Source organism: Dioscorea cayenensis, chromosome 16 (assembly GCF_009730915.1).
Source record: "Dioscorea cayenensis subsp. rotundata cultivar TDr96_F1 chromosome 16, TDr96_F1_v2_PseudoChromosome.rev07_lg8_w22 25.fasta, whole genome shotgun sequence".
In the NCBI taxonomy this organism is placed as follows: domain Eukaryota; kingdom Viridiplantae; phylum Streptophyta; class Magnoliopsida; order Dioscoreales; family Dioscoreaceae; genus Dioscorea; species Dioscorea cayenensis.
Genome location: NC_052486.1, coordinates 16,649,480 through 16,662,248, shown reverse-complemented (window position 1 = coordinate 16,662,248; position 12,769 = coordinate 16,649,480). Strand labels below are relative to the sequence as shown.

At 40.1% G+C, this 12,769-nt stretch overlaps 1 non-coding gene across 1 annotated transcript; it reads right to left on the bottom strand.

Moving 5' to 3' along the window:
• Nucleotides 1–3,735: 3,735 nt before the first annotated feature.
• LOC120279694 lies at nucleotides 3,736–3,842 on the bottom strand. Its single transcript, XR_005542000.1, has one exon. It is a non-coding gene; the product is annotated as a small nucleolar RNA R71 (small nucleolar RNA).
• Between the last annotated feature and the right edge of the window lie 8,927 nt (nucleotides 3,843–12,769).

Genomic DNA, 12,769 nt, shown 5'->3' with positions numbered 1-12,769 from the left:
TGCACCCGCATGGGTAGGCTGGTAGCCTTGGCCAACCAATGTGGTTGCATGCCACATGACTACCTAGAAGCCCGACCATGGCAAGACCGCCATGGTCACACTAAATTTCCATGAAGAATAGCAACCAAAAAACCATAAAATCCTCATAGATCTGAAAATGGAGACATGGAGAAGATGGGGGAGATGAAGGCTTACTGTCGTGAATTGTAGAAGAACATGATAAACGACTAAATGTACTTATTTTACACATATAGACTTTACACTTTTCACCCATATTTTCATGAATCGATGCCTATTTTGTGTTAAAATTCATTTTATTTATGTTTTAGGCATCAAAGTAGTAGAGAGGAGCTCAAGAATGCAATCGGGAAGAGATCAACACCAAAAAACATATTCTAGGGATCTTTCAAGATTTCAGACCTCAGCTGTAAGCCTCACGGGCTCCATACACCCGCATGGATACCTTTGAGGTTCACTGAAGAATTCCAGGGTACCAGCACTGTAGAAAAAATTACTTTAGCAAAGTTAATGTAGTAATGTTACTATAGCAAAATTACTGTAGCTGATGTGTTCTCCGCAAGTATACATGTCGCACACAAGTAATACAATATTACCCAGTGAGGAGGAGGGGTACGGTTGTCGAAACACAAGCACTGGACTCAAAGTACTGACTTGTCACTAATCTCTAGTTAAATTTAAATTGAAGTTTAGATTAAAGATAAGAAATAATGTTATAAAAGAAGAAGGAAAAGAACAGGTGAAAATATCAGGCATTTTGGATTGAGTGTTAACAACAAGAGAACAATGCCTTGGGATGATTCCTATGCTCTTAGAAATTCTCATTCAATCTTATGGTTTACTAAGTACATTCAATGGTTCTAGTGTGTGCTCAAAAGCAATGTTTAAACTATTGTTCTCAACTACGGCGAGTTTTGCGAAGATAACTATGGTTTCACCCATCGAGTTTTACCTAAGCAACTACGTAGATCAAACACATCAAGTTTTTCAAACACAGGATTTAACACAACAACCAAATGAACTCTGTAAATCAATAAATGCAAGTGTTCAAAGCATACAAGGTGCCATAGTTCATATCCTGGGGCACCGTGGCCAATTAGCCCCTCATGGATGGGTACAATATGGAGAAAACCATAATAGATCTAAAGAAAGAAGACATGACTCCCTTATCTTCAAGATTTACCTCCAATGTTGAGCTCCGTATGCTAACCCCACTTCCCTAGTGACTCAAACTCATCAGTAGTTGCCTTAGAAGGTGTGGTGAAGCTTGATTTTCACTCTTATCAATGTCCTCCGGTGGTGAAGAAGATACCTACTCAAAGATGAAAGTGAAACCCTAGTAACTAGAGTCAAAAAGATAGATCTCAGGCTCGACATAATCAAAACATGATTGTGCTTGGATTGTGTCATGTCAAGGAAATTCTGAATGAAATGGTCAAGTGTTCACATGGGAAATTTAGTAAGAGGGACACGATTGTGTTCCGACCATGCCATGGCAGATCACGATCACATCAAGAGCACCCAGTGCATGTTTCTCCCTCTTGAACAAAACTATCTTCAGACTGGGACTTTCAATAGTAAGGACAGGATCCTGTCGGGACAGTGTTGAGTTTGAGAGCACCCTCCTACATGGATTTCTGCTGAAGCACACTCCAAGCTTGAGTACTTAGCACATACAAAGTATGTTAGTTTTTTTTTTTTCTGGATTTTACTACATGTTGCGTCGAGCCCCTAATTCATGAACAAATAACAAAAATACCCAGAATAGCACCACACTTACATAAAAGTATGCTTAAGAACTAATAAAATTATGGGTTTGGGATAGGAAAATATGTAAATAAAATGAACTCATTAGTGGCACCAAGGGCGACTTTTCTTGCTAAAATGGCAGTGAGCCTCACGGGCATCTATGCGCCCGTATGGCACCCGTGTGGCTCAGGTAGACTCAACTTAAAGGGATTTTTCTATGGTTTTGAGGAGACATCTTGGGAGTGAATTTGGAGCCCTAGGAGGAGTCGACTTCAACGGGCAATTCATGGCCAAATCACATCATCTAGAGAGGAAGAAGCAAGTGGAGAGAGTTTATTGGGCAAGATCTCCATCGATTTAATCTCGGGGAAGCTTGGAGAAGACGAGGGAAGCCACACCCATTGTGTCGTCCGTCGAAGCTTTCCGCATCATCCTTCCTTCTCCACTTGTTTTCATTATTTGAGGAAGTTTACTTATGCTTTTCAGAGTTATTTCCATGAACTCATCTTGTATTTTTGCTTGTATGGACAGCTAGGACCCAAGGTTACCGGTTACCAGAGAACCTTGTGATGAACTTGTTTATTTGGATGTTTTGAGTTGTTTTAAAGCAATTGGTTTGTTCATGGTTTAAGCTTGGTGAACTTCGATGTGTTGATCTACATGAGAATTCTGTTTATTAACTGTTAGGTTGTATTAGGTTGCGTGACTATCTTCCTTGTACTAGACACACCTAGCTTATTAGAGATGCATGTATGAATACACCATGACCATCAGGTATTTCGTAGCCCTCCAACCATTAGGGCTAGACCTAGATTGAATATCGGCCCTTATTTGATATTTCCCTTTGCGTAATGCAATTGTAGGAGGAGTTAGCCAGAAGAGATTCTGAGTCAATACTCATACATGAATAGGGGTTATCACTGTAACCATCGGGACAATCTATTTTTGGAATCTCTTAGCCTAAACTACCATTTGCTTAACAACTCTTGTATTCATTCACCTTAAGTAACCCTAAGGGGATCCATATCTGGTACCTCTCTTATTCCTTGGTTTTCACCCTATTACTTGGCTTGAGACTTTATTTTAGCATTACTTATGTGTTTTAGTAGTTGTAATTCTTGAACTCGAATTAGAAGGTTAGACAACGAGTAAAGAGGAAGTAATGGTAGTTCCTTGGGCCCAGGGAATATGAACCTCTCGTGCTTGCACGAGAGGTATTACTTGACAACCCTGTGCACTTGTGGGAGTCCCACCAAGTCTTTGGGCCCAAGGAATACTCGGAAAATTTATAACTCATTGATTTAGCCATTTTTCTTTTTCATTTATTCCGTGCTTTGGTTTTCTTTTGTTATGTGTACATATATCTTCATTTACTTGCTTTTTTACCTTGTTTCACTATCTCTCTCTTTAAATTTTGATCATTGGATCTTAATATTGTGCAAGGTACCATCTTATGACATGTTCCAATTAGAGACACTTAGTAGACCTTGTCAACAAAGTTGAAAGAGCTTTTCATCAAAGGTTGAGAGAAGTGGCTGAGAGTTCAGGGCAACAAGAGGTTCAAGTTGAGCATAGTGAACCATCGTCATGGCTCGAACTATGGAGAACTTTATCCAACTACGACAGGCCTCAATTTACTGGCAAAGAGTTTAGTGTGCAAGCTCCTACTATGCTAGAAAACAATTTTGAGATCAAGGCAAGCATGATAAAAATGGTCCAGATCCACTCTAGTTTGATGGGTTAGCCGATGAAGACCAACATGCCCACTTGTCTCGCTTCCTCCATATTTGTTCCACTTTCAAGATTAACTCAGTATCTGATGATGCCATAAGGTTGAGAATATTTCCATTCAATCTGAGAAGAACAGCATACAGATGGCTCACTTGTTTAGCTCTTAGGTCCATCACCACATGGAAGGAGATGATGGAAAAATTACTTGGTAGATATTTTCCACCAAGCAATGTAGCTAGACTGAGATAGGAGATCTCATCTTTCATGCAGAGAGACTCTGAAAAACTTTTTTAGGCACATGAACGGTTCAAGGATCTTTTACGCAAATGTCCTCAATATGGTTTCCTCACGTGGATGAGAGTGCAGATGCTATGCAATGGGCTAAATTATGCTACAAGGCAGCTCATCGACGGTGCAGTGGGGGGTGGGGGGGTTCTTTGAGTGGGAAACTCCCCAAGGAGGCCAAAAACTTGATTGAAGATATGGGAAGCAATGAGTGTCATTGGAGTACTAGACAGAAGCCCCCGAGAGCAGTAGGACTTTATAAGGTGCATGACACTACTGCTCTAGCCGTGAAGGTTGATGCTTTGACAAAGAGTGTGAATGATAACACCGTAATAGGGGAAAAGTGGGCGCGTTGACCAAGAGATTTGATCAGTTCATGGTGGGTTCAAGCTCAAATTCTAGAGAAATTATGTCATGTAAAATACGTGGTGTGGGGCATGTAATAACACAATATCCTATTCTCATTACTTCCTTGACACTAATTGAAATGATTGATTATGTTAGTAGAGGACAAAGGGGGCCGGGAATCCTTACGGTAACACCTACAACCATGGGTGGAGGAGCCACCCAAATTTCTCCTAGAATCAAGGCCAACCACATCAAAGTCCTTCACCAACTGAAGGGAGCAAATATGAAGCTCTTCCACAACAAGAGAGGAAATACACTATTGAAGACATCTTGGCCAAGTTCATGATTAACACGGAAGCAAGGTTTCTAGGTGTAAACAATCGACTCGATGAATTTGGTACAGTCCTTAGGAATGTCCAAGCTTCATTTCCGTCACTCGAAACTCAAGTTGGATAACTTACCAGGGTAAATTCTGAATGTCCCTTGGGTAGCTGACATGATCCAAATTGCGTATGTTAATTGCAAGTGCATGGGTGTCGAAGTAATAAAAGTACCCTGTTGAGTGGGTAGTTTAATCCACAGGGAAAAGAAGTATTAGTAGTAACCAATTCTTAGTTATCTAGTCGAAAATCAATAGATGTGATGCAATGGACTAATTGCAAGAATATTAATAAGCAAAGCAAGCGGGCGAGGATAGAAAGTAAAAAGAGATCTCAATTAATAAAGGTGAGGTACTCGGGCAATACTCACCTTAGGATCTAACATGAAGCTCAAGACTTGCTAAATGCTTCTAAACCGAGTTTAATGAGTCAAGGTAATCCAAGAACAATCGGCCTTTACCTCCAAGCCACCGATACTAGTCCCATATAAGGTCTCGGTGGAGAAATCGTTCAATCTCAACACCTCACACCATATATGATCGCAATAAGCTCTAAGGATGCCTAAGAGTGAAGCCAATTGCTAAAGATATATCTAACCCTATTTCTAAGTGAAAGATCCCTAACCCCCTACAAGGTCCCGGTGGTGAAATCATTCAATCTCACGCCTCACACCAAATATGGTTGCATAGAGTCTAAGGAATATGGAGATAGGAAACACTCGTTGGAAGGAAAAGGAGACACTCCACTATCTCATGACTCACCCTCTCAACCCTCTTTAACCTTGGAGTTCTAACTCTAATGGAGACCTCTTTCTTATCAATGTAACAAATCAAGCACATACAATCAACCATAAAGATCAATAAAGCATGCAAGCAATGGGAATACAAGATTAAAACTCAAATCAACTCGGATTTAATAGAAACATAAAGCAAATCAATACAAAAGTTAAGATACTAGGGTTCACATGCCCAAATACCTATTAGGGATTAGCCCTCTATAGGGCAAGTTACAAAAGAAAGATTAATACAATGAGTAGTAATGTAAACCATAGAGAAAAAACCCCTTGAATTCGTGATGATAGCCATGATGGGTTGCTCAACGTCTTGAAGAATCCTCCTCCGAAGCTAGGTTGCAGAAGGCCCTCTCAATGCTATGCCAGAGAGAATATTGATCAAAGTTGGTGAAGAATGGCCCCTAATATCACCAAAGACCTCCTCTAGAACCCTAGTCACCTTGCCCTTAAATTGCTTGCAAAAAGCCCGCAAAAAATCTCCAAAGAATAGTGCAAATGACCTATTTATAATCACAAACCATGGTTGTCACGTGCCTTAAAGTGCCCGTGTGGATTTTCCACGCGCCCGTGTGAGCTGCAAGAACTCCCAAAATGTGTCTTTATAGCCTATCTTAGCTTCCTTTTCTCCCTTCAAGGCATTCACAACCTAATTGGATAAAAGAACACCAAATGCACTATATGAGATATAAACCATGGTAAAAATGTTGCTCAATGCATGTAAAACATATAGAAAAATATGTCTACTCAAGCACTTATCAGTAGTCTACCAAGCAATACAGAAAATAACCTGAGTGAACATTTGAAGGCCATTACATTGAGGAACAAGAGACAATTGGAGATAAGGGCTAAGGAGAGCCTAAGTGCCTCTAATAGAAGGGTAGCCATTCGGGAAGACCCTAGTCCGACTGAAAATGAGAGTGAAAATGTGGGACAAAGCAAGATGAAATGTGCCCCCAATCTATAAAGCAAATGTAACAATCTCAAGAAAATCATAAAGCAAATGCATAAGAGGCACTCCCTAGTCCGAATGATGATGAAGCTCTACCCTTGAATTTCAAGCTCTTGATCACCTCCAAGCCTCAAGCCAAGCTCTACCAAGATGATGTCTTCGTTTCTCTTCTTCTCCCCTAAGTGTTTGCTGCCAAAAAATCTCCAAAAGTCCAAGAATGGCCACCAAATGCCCTCATATACCTCCGATATACTCCCCTCCAAAGAAGCCCATATGCCTTTCAAAATAGACTCAACAACCCCCCAAAATGACCTCCATACTAGCAGTATACTGGCTCATTGAGGACTTCCATTCTGGTGGTATACTGGCTCAATGAGGACCTCATTGAGGCCATTTGGGGTAGGCAAAAGTGCACTCTAACACTCATAATAGTATCCATACTGGCACAATGAGCACCTCATTGAGCTAGTATGCCTTCAAACAAACTACTCTCTTCTTTGGCTATAGTATTCATCCTGGGGTCAATCTAGGGCAGCATTGAGGTCGTATGCCATGGTTCCATTTTTGACTTGAAAACTCTCTAGGTGCTACAGTGTTAGCTACAGTGATCTTGCTGTGGTGCGGATGCTACAGTACTCCAACTATAGTAAATGCGCTACAGTACCGCCCCTGTTTTTCTTCTCTTTTCCCCCAAAAGATATCTTCGTGTCCTTCGTAGCATTTTCGTGCCCTTGAAAGCAAATAACACACGATTAAGCACAAAACGAGCAACAATTCTTATAAAAAACATGCTAGAAGTATAGGATACATATACTGAAATATGTACATTTAGACACTTATCAGTGGGTAGTCGTATCCTGACAAATGGCATGTTGTGTATGTACCACAAGTGCAAGGGTTTATCAAAGTCATAATACCCCGGTGAGTGGCTAGTCAAATCCACATGGAATAGTGATTAGAAACACAAAGATTGCTATTTAACTAGAGTTAAGATGAATCGATAATGATGTGAATAACAATCAATGTAAAAGATGGGAGAGGCAATCGACAATAAATGGGGCACCCAGACATTGTTCACCCTAGGACTATTGTTTTAAGTGCAAGACCAATCATTATGTTTCCTAACTAATGCTCAATGAGTCGTGAAGATCCTTAAACACACATTCCCAAAACTTAAGGTCAATTGTGACTAACCCTACACTATGCCCCGGTGGAGAAATCTCTCAGTCTCGACACCTCACACTGTGCTAGGTTGCTTTAGGCTCTAGGGATTCTAAGTGACAAACCCTATTCCCTAAAATAGATCTAATGCTTTGGTCCAGGCGAAAGACCCCTAATCACAACTAAACCCCAGATACTAAGGATTATTTCAACACTTCACTCTATTGCTTGTGCAACTAAGTCGCAACAGAGTTTGTCTCTTAGAACTTCACTCTATTGTGACCGCAAAGAACTCTTGGAACGTAGAGGTAGGGTAAATCACGCTGGAGGGAAAAGGGGACACTCATCTACCTCTTGAGTCACCCTCTCAATCCTCTCTAATCTAGTATTGTCTAACATTGATGGTGTGTCATACATCCACAAGGATTACCAAAATGGATTCTTAACCCTAGTGACCCTCTAACGGAAAATCAACTCAAAAAGCATTCATAATTGGAACTCAATTAAAACATCAATTAAAGAAAGCATAATAAAAAGTCAAAGAAACAACATCATCCTAGGGTTTACAAGTCCAAGTACCCACTAGGGGTTTAGCTCTCCATGGAGAAAAATACAATCAATAATGAAATCAAAAGTAAAAATATGCAATCCATGAATAAAACACCCTTAGTGTTCATGTCAATGGTCTTGTGCAGGAGCCGCGTCTTCTCTAAACGTCCCGTTGTCAAGCCTAGGGCACACCTCGCTGGATCGTTGCCGATGAAATTTCTCCCAATAACTCTCTTCCGAAGAAAATGGGATGTCGAAGGCCGTAAACCCCTCCAAAACCAAGCCAAAGCCTCTCCAAAAACCTAGCTGCGGGCGCCTTCAAAGGTGGAGAAAAGATAGCCAAATATGGAAAAGTGGATCCTCAAATCAGGCTGAAATCGTGACTTAAATAGGGCTGGAATCGGGCAGCCACACGGGCATGTGGAATTTCCACATGCCCGTGTGAATCTCCACGAAATCAATTTTCTGCGGCCTGTGAACAATAACTGATGCGGTAAATTTCTACATTGATTTGCTACTATAGTACTCTGCGAAAAAATACTCTCGAATCCAGACTTTTCATCGAGGCAAAATAACTAGCACTGCGTCTATGTTGTAGATTGCGTTACATCTTCAAATAAAAAGCACATTTGATGACAATCTTGCTAGGTTTGCACAAGTCAAAACACATGAGTTTGACTGCCTTTATGTGCCCCCTCAATTTGCATATTTCCTTGAACCCAAGCTCGAAGTTGGCACACACTCACATGTCTTTGAGCACAACTTGTGTCTTCACTTTTGTTAACTCCAAGATTTCATCAACTAAGTGCACTCACAATCTACTTTGGCTTCTTTCTTCTATATTTGTCTCCACAACAATACATGCACAAAAAAACACAAATACACATGCATTAGCGATAAAAATCTGAGAAAAAGTAATGCTCATCATAGGAAAAAGAATACTTTGTATTACTAATGCACAGCTTTTCCTTGTCCTCAAAGCAAAAATAAAACATTAAAGTATAGAAGAAAGAAATATTGAAAGTGCTTAGCCTTTAGGTTCACCAAAGCATGCAAGGGAAGCATTCTACAAGTAAGGGGAATTTCAACACTAAATACGAAAAGAAATCAATGCTCTAGCTAAAAACTCGAATCAAAGAAGACAACAAACACGAAATCATGTGAGTGTGTGTAAAACGCGGCTCAAGTTGACCAAACGTTTACTTCTCAAAGTTCTAAGCATATGAGACTTATTTATATACAAGACAAAACAAAGAGATGGTAGTAACCTCACCCATCCTCTTAGGTAACCCTTTCCGAAGTGGCCGCTAAGGTGGTTTTCACACTTTCAGGTGGTAGCTCTTTCTAACGGGGCAGTAACTTTTACTCATCGCATGAGATAGTTCTTTCTCTCATTAGGGCAGAACAAGTATCCGACTTATGAGAGTAGCTTCATATATCATAGGTGGTAGCTCTTTTCACCAAATGCACAACCAAAACAACCATTTCATTTTTCAAAAATTAACATAATAAACAAAACTAATTAGTCCCTTAACCATCGAACTTGAGTTTCCACAAAGGTTTCAAGAGCGAGTAGTGAAATAAGTGTCAATCGGGCAAAAATTTCTTAGAAATTAAAAGTAAAAATTAGAGCATGAAAACATTCAATGTTAAAAAATTCTCCTAGACTTAAGAATATGATCATTGCAACTAAGATGAACCGCTATTGGCTACATGAGCATGTATTTTCAGTTAAAACTTGTGTAAAGAATATGTGTAATGTGAACTCCCTCCCACACTTAAGATGTACATTGCCCTCAATGCACGCATGCAAGCATGATAGGATATAAATCAAACAAAAGCATATGTGGAAGTGGGCAATTAAAACAATACTCCCCTGAACTCCAAATGGTACGTTTGATGGAGCTATATTCATTGAGAGTTGAGCCCCAATGAGTTGTGGAGCACACGCTGCCATAAGACCGTGTCCATGACTATTGCTCAAAGTCCATACTCACAAGACCATCTGCATGTATACACAAGGGGGTTCAGTGAAGCTCAACAAAAATAAAACAAACTCGATTATATAAAGATATGAAAATGAAGTACACCTCGAGACAACTGAAAATAAAAGACAAACTTAGAAGGAAAATACTTTTTGAGTAAAATACAAAAACTTTGAAAGCAAACAGTAAAGATGCCTCAAGCGTTGGTGTCACTGTTAGCTGCTCTACTGCTGGTGGCGGTGAAGAGGTAACTGGTGGATCGACTGGTGCTGGAGCTGGTGAGTGGGTAGTCAAATCCATAGGGAATAGTAATTAGAAACACAAAGATTGCTATTTAACTAGAGTGAAGATGAATCGATGATGATGTGAATAAGAATAAATGCAAATAGAAATAAGAAAAGAAGAAGGAGGCACAAATAATAGATAGGAGAGGCAATCGACGATAAATGGGGTACCCGGAGATTGCTCACCCTAGGAGTATTGTTTCAAGTTCAAGCCCAATCATTATGTTCAATAGTTAATGCTCAATGAGTCGTGGAGATCATTAAACACATGGTCCCAAAACATAAGGTCAACCGTGACTAACCCTACACTATGCCCCGGTGGAGAAATCTCTCAGTCTCGACACCTCACACTTTGCTAGGTTGCTTTAGGATCTAGGGATTCCAAGTGATAAACCCTATTCTTTAAAATAGATCTAACCATTTGGTCCAAGGGAAAGACCTCTAGTCACAACTAAGCCCCAGATACTAAGGCTTACTTCAACGATTCACTCTGTTGCTTGCGTAACTAAGCCCAAGCTGAGTTTGTCTCTTAGCACTTCACTCTATTGTGACCGCAAAGAACTCATGGAACATGGAGGTAGGATAAATCACGCCGGTCACAAGGATTACCAAAATGGATTCTCAACCCTAGTGTCACTCTAAGGGAAAATCAACTCAATAAGCATTCAAGATTGGAACTCAATTAAAACATCAATTAAAGGAAACATAATAAAAAGTCAAAGAAACAACATCATCCTAGGGTTTACAAGTCCGAGTACCCACTAGGGCTTTAGCTCTCCATGGAGCAAAATACAATCAATAATAAAATCAAAAGTAAGAACATGTAATCTATGAATAAAACACCCTTGGTATTTATGTCGGTGGTCTTGTGGAGTGGCTGTGTCTTCTCTAAAGGTCCCATCATCAATCCTAGGGCACATGTCGCCAGATCGTTGCTGACGAAAGCTTCCCCAATAAGTCTCTTCTTAATGAAACATGATGTTGAAGCCCATAAATACCTATATAACCTTTCCCAAGCCTCTCCAAAACCCTAGCCACAAGTGCCTCCAAAGATGGTGAAGAGATGAGCAAAAGATTGTAAATAGATTCTCCAAACGAGCTGAAATCACGACATAAATAGGGCTATAATAGGGCGTCCACATGGGAGTGTGCAATTTCCACATGCCCGTGTGAATCTCTAGGAAATCGATTTTTTGCGGCCTGTAAATAGTAACTACTATAGAGATTTACTATATTGCTTTGCTACAATAACCCGCTACAGTACTCTGCCAAAATACTCCTAAATCCACACTTTTCATTTAGGCAACATAAATGGTCACACATCTACGCTGTAGATTGCGTTGCATCTTCAAATAAAAAGCACATTTGACGACAATCTTGCTAGCTTTGCACAAGTCAGAACACATGAGTGTGACTGCCTTTGTGCCTCTCCAATTTGCATATTTCGTTGAACCCAACAGAAGTTGGCACACACTCACATGTCTTTGAGCACAACTTGTTTCTTCACATTTGTTAACTCCAAGATTTCATCAACTAAGTGCACTCGTAATATACTTTCACTTCTTTCTTCTATATTTGTCTCCACAATCCTGCATGCACAAAAGAACACAAATACACATGCATTAGTGATAAAATCTGAGAAAAGTAATGTTCATCACAACAAAAAATACTTCTTGTTACTAATACACAAGTACTTATCATATCCATAGGAATAGTGATCAGAAACACAAGGATTGCTATTTAACTAAAGTGAAGATGGATCATGACACGCGTCCGAATATGCGTGTAAACAGCAAGTACACGGGTGTTGAAGTAATAATATACCTGGTGAGTCGGGTAGTCAAATCCACAGGGAACAGGGCTACTAGTACTAACTTCTTCTCTGCTTTCTAGCCTAATGATAAATATAAAGGTGTGGTGATCTAATGTGCGAAGAAATGAATACCGGAGACGAATATGCAAGGGTGAAATGGACGGAGATCTCAATCAGTAAAAGTGGGGTATTCGGGCAATGCTCCCCCTAGGATTCAGGTATTAGGTACCGGATAAGCAAAGTGTTTCTATGATGAGTAAGTTAAGTCATGGAAATCCAAATATAATCGGATCCGACCTCCCGATCACCGATAGTAATCCCTTACGAGGTCCCAGTGGAGAAATCGCTCAATCTCAACAACTCACAGCATATATGACCGCAAAGCACTCTAGGGATTCCTAGAGGTGTATCTGATTCGTAAAGATTGATCCAACCATAATTCCCGTGAAGGATCCTTACCCCTACAAGGTCCCAGTGGAGAAATCTCTCAATCTCACGCCTCACACCAAATATGGTTGCATACAGCTTAGGGAACGAAGATAGAATACACCAATCGGAGGGGAAAGAGGATGCTCACTATCTCATGACTCACCCTCTCAACCCTCTTCAATCTTGAGATTCTAACCCTAATGGAGACCTCTCTCTTACCAAGGTAATAAATCATGCAAACCAAATAACCAAAAGATCAATAAGGCAAGCAAGCATTAGAAAATCAAGATTAAAA